Source organism: Puntigrus tetrazona, chromosome 6, assembly GCF_018831695.1.
Source record: "Puntigrus tetrazona isolate hp1 chromosome 6, ASM1883169v1, whole genome shotgun sequence".
Lineage (NCBI taxonomy): Eukaryota > Metazoa > Chordata > Actinopteri > Cypriniformes > Cyprinidae > Puntigrus > Puntigrus tetrazona.
In genome coordinates, this window is record NC_056704.1 from 15,154,908 (window position 1) to 15,162,992 (window position 8,085).

The following is an 8,085-nucleotide window of genomic DNA, read 5'->3' on the forward strand; positions in this document are numbered from 1 at the left end:
GGATTTAGGTACTCTGGAAGCCTTAAGCAAATAGCTTCACTGTAAACATTTACACTAAGTTGTAATATTTATTTTCTACCCATATAGAGATAAATTCCTTCCTGACTTGATACTGGAAATTTTCATTTGCATTGTGAAAGATAACATTTAGCAGTTATTAGATTATTGTTTTTAAAGGATTACATTAATCTGTAATCTAATACACACTATATATATATATATATATATATATATATATATATATATATATATAAATAAAATGTATATATACATTATAAGTATATCTAAACGATGATGAAAGTTATATATATATATATATATATATATATATATATATATATATATATATATATATATATGCAATTCCTTTCTTTCTATTTGAAAATTCTATCCTTTTTTCTTTCATATCCATGCTGTTACTGTGAGTCCTCTTGACTTGATTTAGAATAAAGAGAATGTATGAATACAAAGCCAACACATGTTAAATTCACAAAGCACTGTCAAAAACACAGGAAAGAGCAGACCTGTGATCAGCAAGCACTGCTTTACAGGCACAGGAAATGTACTAATGCCTGACTCTAAATCAATAAAGCGCTGCCTGCGTGATGATCTCATTATGCAGGCAGAGCTCAGCACTGTGTGGGAGGAGTCAATGTCAACTGATTTCACCTGACAAATCTGATCGATCAGTTAAATAGGATTACCTGTTAAGAATAGTGCCAGGATATGAACATTTTCTAATTTGTGTCATTACATTAAATGCATGTGTTGTGACATACTTTGCCTTAATTGAATCAGCAGTACTTTTACACACAATTGGTCTTTTTAAAGCTTAATGGAGAGCGCTGGTCCCTGGTGCTAAACATTTCCAGAGTTAAAAATGAATTACATGATTTAGCGAAAATAAGTTGGCAGGGAAGCTACAAGGGTTGCACTAGGCTCAATTTCATACACAATCAATATTGGGCAAAAGGGTAGATTTTCACAGGCTAATTTTGTTCAGATAAGAGATCTATAGTTTGAGGGCCCAAGGAGGGAAAATTCAGTCAACTGAAAAGTAACTGAAGAAATCATGCAGTGACCAGTCCAATCAGGTCATCCAAGATGAGTTTGATACTTCACTGAAACAGATTTTTTTGAAAAATTTGCAATACTTCACCTACTTAACAATGAATCCATTGAATGGGTGCCGTCAGAAAGAGATCTGATTAAGAATTACAATAATCCACAAATATTCCACACATCTTGTGAAGTGAAAAGCTGCATGTTCATGTGAAACAAATGCATCATTGTGACATTTTATCCTTAAACCATTGATCCTGACCAATGTTCCATAATAAAGCTTGGTCCAGTAAACCAAAAACCAAAGTCCACCAACATATTTGTTTAGAACTGTTTTGGGCTGTTTTCACCTGTGCACATTTCTCTCCTGATTCAGATTGATGATTTATTGGGGTTTTTTAGTGCAAACTCACATCACAAAATGTTAAATGATCGACTTGAGCTGTACTTTTATCAGCTGTTCGCACTCTGATTCTGCAGAGTGAATCCATTCGTGAGCAGGTGATATAGTGATAATAAAAACAAACTCATCTACTTTACATGGTGGATGACCTGAAAGTGTGAACATTTTTAGCTAATTTAAAATTTGGGGTGAACTACTACTTTTATTTTAATTTAAAGCTACAGTCCGTAACTTTTTTTGGTTAAAATTATCCAAAATCAATATTTGAGAAAGTACATAACCAGCCAGTGTTTAAAACAATTGCCTTACTACTTTGAATCACTGAAAGCCTTGTAATCCAGTAAGGATATGAAACGCGGAATAAAATTAAATGAAATTATATTCCAGTTTTAAATGTGCTTCTCAATACAGATAGCATGAGATTTCTTAATATAAAATATAAACTTTTTTCCAAAACTAGCCCAATCACTTTTCAATCACTTTAACCCGCGGACATAAAAAACATCCTGCAGAAAGTGCATCAAAGTAGCCTAATTCTTGGCAACACTGGCCACACATACTCCTCAAAACATTAGATTCATCCGTGCTGGAACCGTGTCAGAGGACAACCTACGCATGGAGTATAATTCCTCAAGGAACTGCAAGATTTTCAAACATTGATAGCTACATAAAGGCAAAACATACGGACTGCAGCTTTAACATTAAATATAAAGCACAAAAAACTGGAACATGAACACTCACTTTCAGTTTCTGACGACTCAAAAAAGGCAGGCAGTTTTTGGCCGGAATTGGTTGCAACAAGACTAGACTTTTGTGCCACAATACAAACATCTGGCAGCTCAAACTCTACGATTCGGTTAATAACCTGCTTTAAACCTCAACAAGTCCCTTGTTATTCACCAAGGCACTGATACGCTCTCTGTTCTGTGTGAAAGTCAGAATCAAGGAGGTCTGTTCAGATGATTGCGTAAGAGGTTAAGCGAAGAAAGCAATCATTAATGACATTTTCTACACTGCGCAGCTGCTATGTGCAAATACTGATGTGCACAGTGTTGCTTCAGACCATGGCTGTGGTGTTGGTGTAATTGAGAGGGATAGACGCAGAAACAGGATCTTGCCTTTTGCTGTGTCAACAGCTCGGGAATAATCAAGTGTGTAGGAGGAGGTACGAGCAGGTGTGTTGTGCATGTTTACTTGTTTCGATTCTCCTTCTTGATCAAGTGCTTGCATTCCATCTTTTTATACCAATCAGTCACAGTAGAGGAAATATTCTAAATTTGTTCTTAAGTAGTCTTCTCTCTTGGATTGGTCTGTTTTAAATCGAGGACCATTGTGGTTACATTACAATTATTAATATGCATTAGATTATATATATATATATATATATATATATATATATATATATATATATATATATATATATATATATATTATATGTTATATATGCATAATTAGAGAATTATTAGGGCTGTTCTTTGAATCTGAAGAACCAAGCATTGAAAGCCTGCAAGACAAAACATCTAAGCCAAAGGTGAAGTTAAAATAATTATAGCATAATTATGTTCAGTGAAATGTACATGTACATATATGCTGCTTACCTGCTGTCATTCAGTCACGATCACCAGCTGCCTCTCATTCCACCTGCACTGTCCAGACAGTCACCTGAACTCTACTCATCTGTTGTTCATTTGCACTCCCTCATCTCCCCTCCCTGATCTCCAGAGTCTGATTCCTTAGTCTCCAGTCATCAGCTCTGTGTCTTCAAGTGTCGTGTAATCTTCCTACAAGAACAGAAAGGGATTTGTTGACCTCACCTGTCTGATCTTTCTTTTGATTACCTTTGGCCATATCCATGCTGCTGTGTTTGCTAAAACCTGCTTGAAATGTAAATGCAATCTCTAAAGTCCTGTTTAATGCAGTGTTTGGATTTTGTTTAGAAAAATACTCTCTCAGTTGGTTATACCCCCCCCCCTCATTGCACTTCATTGTAATTCATTTTGTAATAGAGCATCTGCTTTGGAATACAATATATGTAATTTGACCAAATTGTGAAAAGAAGAGTCGAGTAGAGTCATAAGAATTCCATTCATTTTAATCTGCATAATTGTTTTGTTTTGTTTTGTTACTATTTACTGCTCAGTACAGTAGGTTTAAAAAAGAATGCAATGTTAAAAAGACTGCTCAGTTATTAATCAGATAGATGCTTAAGACTGTTCCATGGGATTTTTTTTGTGGTACAAGACAAACAGCTTGACAGCAGAACAATTATAAAAGCACACCTACACATGCTTACCAATAGTAAAATAACTGATTCTTCTGCTACCTAAACAATACCACAAAGCTTGTCATTTGATGGTTTCTCTTGATTATCAAAAAATACGTATCAGTTTGCTTTTGTATGCATCCAACTTGTTTACACAAACTTCACTGCAATTCCACAGGAACATATCATTTATGGACAATTACCTTCTGTTACCATGACAACATCTTCAGGCATGAGACGTCACTGATGTCCTCGTGTTTTTTCATGTATGCATCTAATAATTAAACAAGACATTTTACTTTGCTGGTGTTAATTACACTTTGTAACATACAGTACTGTTTTTTATATTGTTCTTGATTTTTGTACTGCATTGTTGAAGCGCACAGCTGTGTCCTTTAGGTTCTCCATCTGAAATGTGTGAGTGTGAATGTCAGGTGTGCATGTATGTGAGTCTGTATTACAGGAATCAAATTAGTGAACAGTAATGGGAAGTAGTGGCCCTTCTAATGTCACAGCTGTGTGGTTCACCTCATAAATGAAAGGCCAGTGGCTCCATTACACCTTTCTGTTAAATTAAGCTCTTTCAAATAGCCAGTGAATGCGTTCAGCTTAATGGCATATAGGATATTATTCATATCAAGTTGATGTTAAATAGTGTGCAATTACAACTAAAATATGTGTGTATAACTTTTGTAAAAAAAAAAAGAAATGTATATGCACTAACCCGCAATGTATTTTGAGACTGTTTTCCTGTCATTAGAAGTATCTCAGATTTTGCTTTCAGTGAAAGTCTACATAAAGTCTTATATTGTACATCACAATCTCCCTGAGCACAGCAGAGGTCACTCATTTTGCTGATCATAAGCTGAGATACCTAACGGACATCAAACACATCCTCCATTAATGTGCATAAAGAATAACTCCACAGATGAAGGAAGATGAAAGTCAAGAGACTGATAAAAGAAGCACATGCATCGGTTTGTTGCATACGTCCCAATAAATGCTGACACTTTCAAACGAAAAAGTGCTGATTTTATGGTAATAGCATATTAGTGCATGTTTGAACTGTTAACAAAGTGAAAGGTTTGAGAAGGTCTTGGTTTTTATAGGTGGCACATTCCACGTATTTTCCAGATTCTGAAAATGAGTTCAAATTGACAAAGATGAGAACAGGTCAAGGACATCAATAGAAGAAATGTTTCTGTTGGTTAAAAATGTACATTATTCTCAATTTAGGGGGTTTCAAAGTGTTAATGGGGCCACCAGAGCACTGCACTTTTTGGAAACCTTTTTTTCTTTTTCTTTGTGGATTATTCGACTCATTGGGTTCTTAAACAGCTTTATCTCAAAATATGAAAAAATACCTGCCTTCTTCTCTTTATGTAAAGGCATCATTAGATTTGTTGCCTTGGCAGAGTTCTGTTGTATAAGACATCAACTTAAAATATGACAGAGTTCTTGAGATAGCTTCCTATCTGCAATTAATTTAATTATCATCTCTGAGATGTTTGTCATCTTTTACGGGAAACAACATCTTTACTCTGTCCGTCATTTCTCTTCTGCGTCCCTTATATAATTTATACAAGTGTGAAGCAAACTGTTGTAAAATTACAGTTCAGATTTTAAATGAGCCACTATTAGGTTACACTAGAAATAATAATTGCACTATCCCTTTAGCATGCAGTCGTGCAGCCATGGTTTGGCCCATTTGTAATCTGGATAATGAAGATTTCACAGTTAAAGGAAATTGCAATCAATTCTAGTATAAATAAAAGCATTAACTGCAGTTTCAAAATGCTTAAAGAGCACTGGCAATGTGTGCACACATCTATAATTCATTCAAGAGTTATTCATCGATATTGACGAGTGGATATTTTGTAAATACAGACTGATAAGAAACCCAGCAACACAACTGTAGCTGTATAACTGGGGTTTGCTAAAACCACAGTTCTGTCTTGGCAAGACTGAGTTGAAGGTGATAGTCGTTCATCCAGCAAGAAATGTTTCTCAAGATGCATCATCAGAATGGAATAAGAGGTAAAGTTGAGTGTCATCAGCAGAGATGTGATATAAAAAGATATGTTTCTGAATGACTGAGCCTAGTAATGTCATGCAAAAGAGAAGAAAGTGGTCCAAAAACTAAGCTCTGAGGCACCCCGGTAACTAGATTCTGTGACACCTCACCCCTCCAAGAAACCTTGAAGGACGTATTTGAGAGGTATGACTCAAACCACTGGAGTGCAGTTCCTGAGATACCCTTCGCCAAAATGGCTGAAAGGAGGATCTGGTGGTTAACTGTATCAAAATCAGTCAGTCTTAGCGCTCCAACATGGGATGGGATGGATCAAAATGGCATTGGATCAGTCAGACAAGTAGTACAATTAAAAAGACTTCTGCCTTAGAGAGTGGAGAGAGGTACGTGAGAGTAAGATGTTTGTGGTGTGTGGAACTGTGCACTGATGATTGTATTTTTATTAAAGAATTTTGTGACAAAGTTGTCAGCTGTTGATGAAGGAGGACAAAAGGAGAGAGAAAAATGTTTTAAAGAGCATACAGTCAAGAGAATGGCTAATTTTGTTGTGGTAATATGCATTTTTTTGCTGAAGTGCACTGTCAGCCTCTAATAATTGCAATGTATAAAAACTAATTCTGTATGCCAAAAAACATATTTCTTTATTCCTTTACATTTTTTATAAATGTCAGTATTTTTGAAATGTGTTATTATGGAATCTTATGTTTTCCTATTCTTCTGACAGAGATGTTTTTGTTGTTTGCTATATGGAGGAAAAAAATGAGTGAGAGAGAAATTGAGTAGTAGAATATTGCTCGATGTTTTCTATTTAAAAGTCAGAAAAATTTTATCTGGCCATTAGTCAGAACTGGGTATTTATCAAGCAGCACAACTGGTGTCTTATTGGTCAGTATGTTTAAATCAGGTTTCTTATGAGGACAGCTGTCATGGAAATCAATGTTTATGACAAACTGTCCTTAAAACTAATTCTCTTATTTTTTTCCCTCAGCATGACAAGGCAGCTGGAAGCAATGGGGGTCGACTGTCCAGCTAAGAAAATATTATCTGTATAAAAACAGCAAATACACATGCAAACTGATGCCCAATCGTGACCGTGATCTTCCTTGTGATAGGTCCTTTTGTTGATTAAATATGCAAAATGACCATTCAAAAAAGACAATCACAGTTCAGACAATGAGGCTAAATGAGGGCAAAGAAAAGACCTAATAACTGAAAAGAAAGATAATTTAGGTAATGAGGGAAAGACAATAGGGGCCATCATTAAGAATACAATTCTGAGAGGCATGCATAATTTATCACAATATAATATTAGATAATTAACTGACCAATTACGGAGATGAGGTGAAAGTCCTTTTCATCTTTCTTGTTCATTCTTACAAAACAAAAAGCTCTAACTCCAGCTTATGAGTTTATGCTATTATGTGGTCACTCTTGTTCATGAATTTGAACTTAATCCAGACCCTGCGGTGCATCAGCTTGACTGCACGAAAAAACCTTCGATCTTTTGCCCTGGGAATATCAGTGGGCAGTTTTCAGAGGAATTCAACGGTTATACAAAAAGGCAGCATATTTACTTATAAAAAAAACAACTTTGTCCTACAGCGTGGTACATCTGTGATGACTGCTTTCTTCGCTGCTGTTGGAAGTCCATACTTTTTTCTAACACTATTGTTTTTCAAAACATCTTGTGGCCTTCCCTCAAACATTGTGCGTTTTATACACAGATACAATCAAGCAACATATAGTTAAGATGCTTTATATAAATCTCACAATAAGCACAACATATAATACCATATCAGATATGCATTTCGATCATAAAAATTAAATACTGTCTAACATTTATCTATGTATTACAATCTACACAAATGGGGACATCTCTGGAATAATTTGGTATTGTAACGTAAATATGGATTGTAACAATGCAGTTTATTCTAGGAGTCAAAGGAGTCATTTTACAAAGTGTGTTATGGCCCAACATTAACATAACATTACTTCACATATTATATTAAAGTCCACAAAGCAAATTGTTAACGTTTAGGCTTATGTCTGTGATGTAGCATGTTTAATTAGCATCGCTAGCCTAAATGGTAAGTGGGTAGGAGCTGGAAAATCGCAAGTAAATTGCAAAGTTAAATATATTTAACGATATAGACAATAACATCTTAGTCAATTTAATTGTATTTCAGAAGTTGACGAATTTCCGTAACTGCATCATTCTCTCGCAAACAATCTGACTGGAAATCCTAGTTCATCTAATGAGTGTAGTCACCGGCATCTCGTGAGTAAAGGGGAGGCGCACAGCTCCTTGGTTTGTCCACGCGCGCC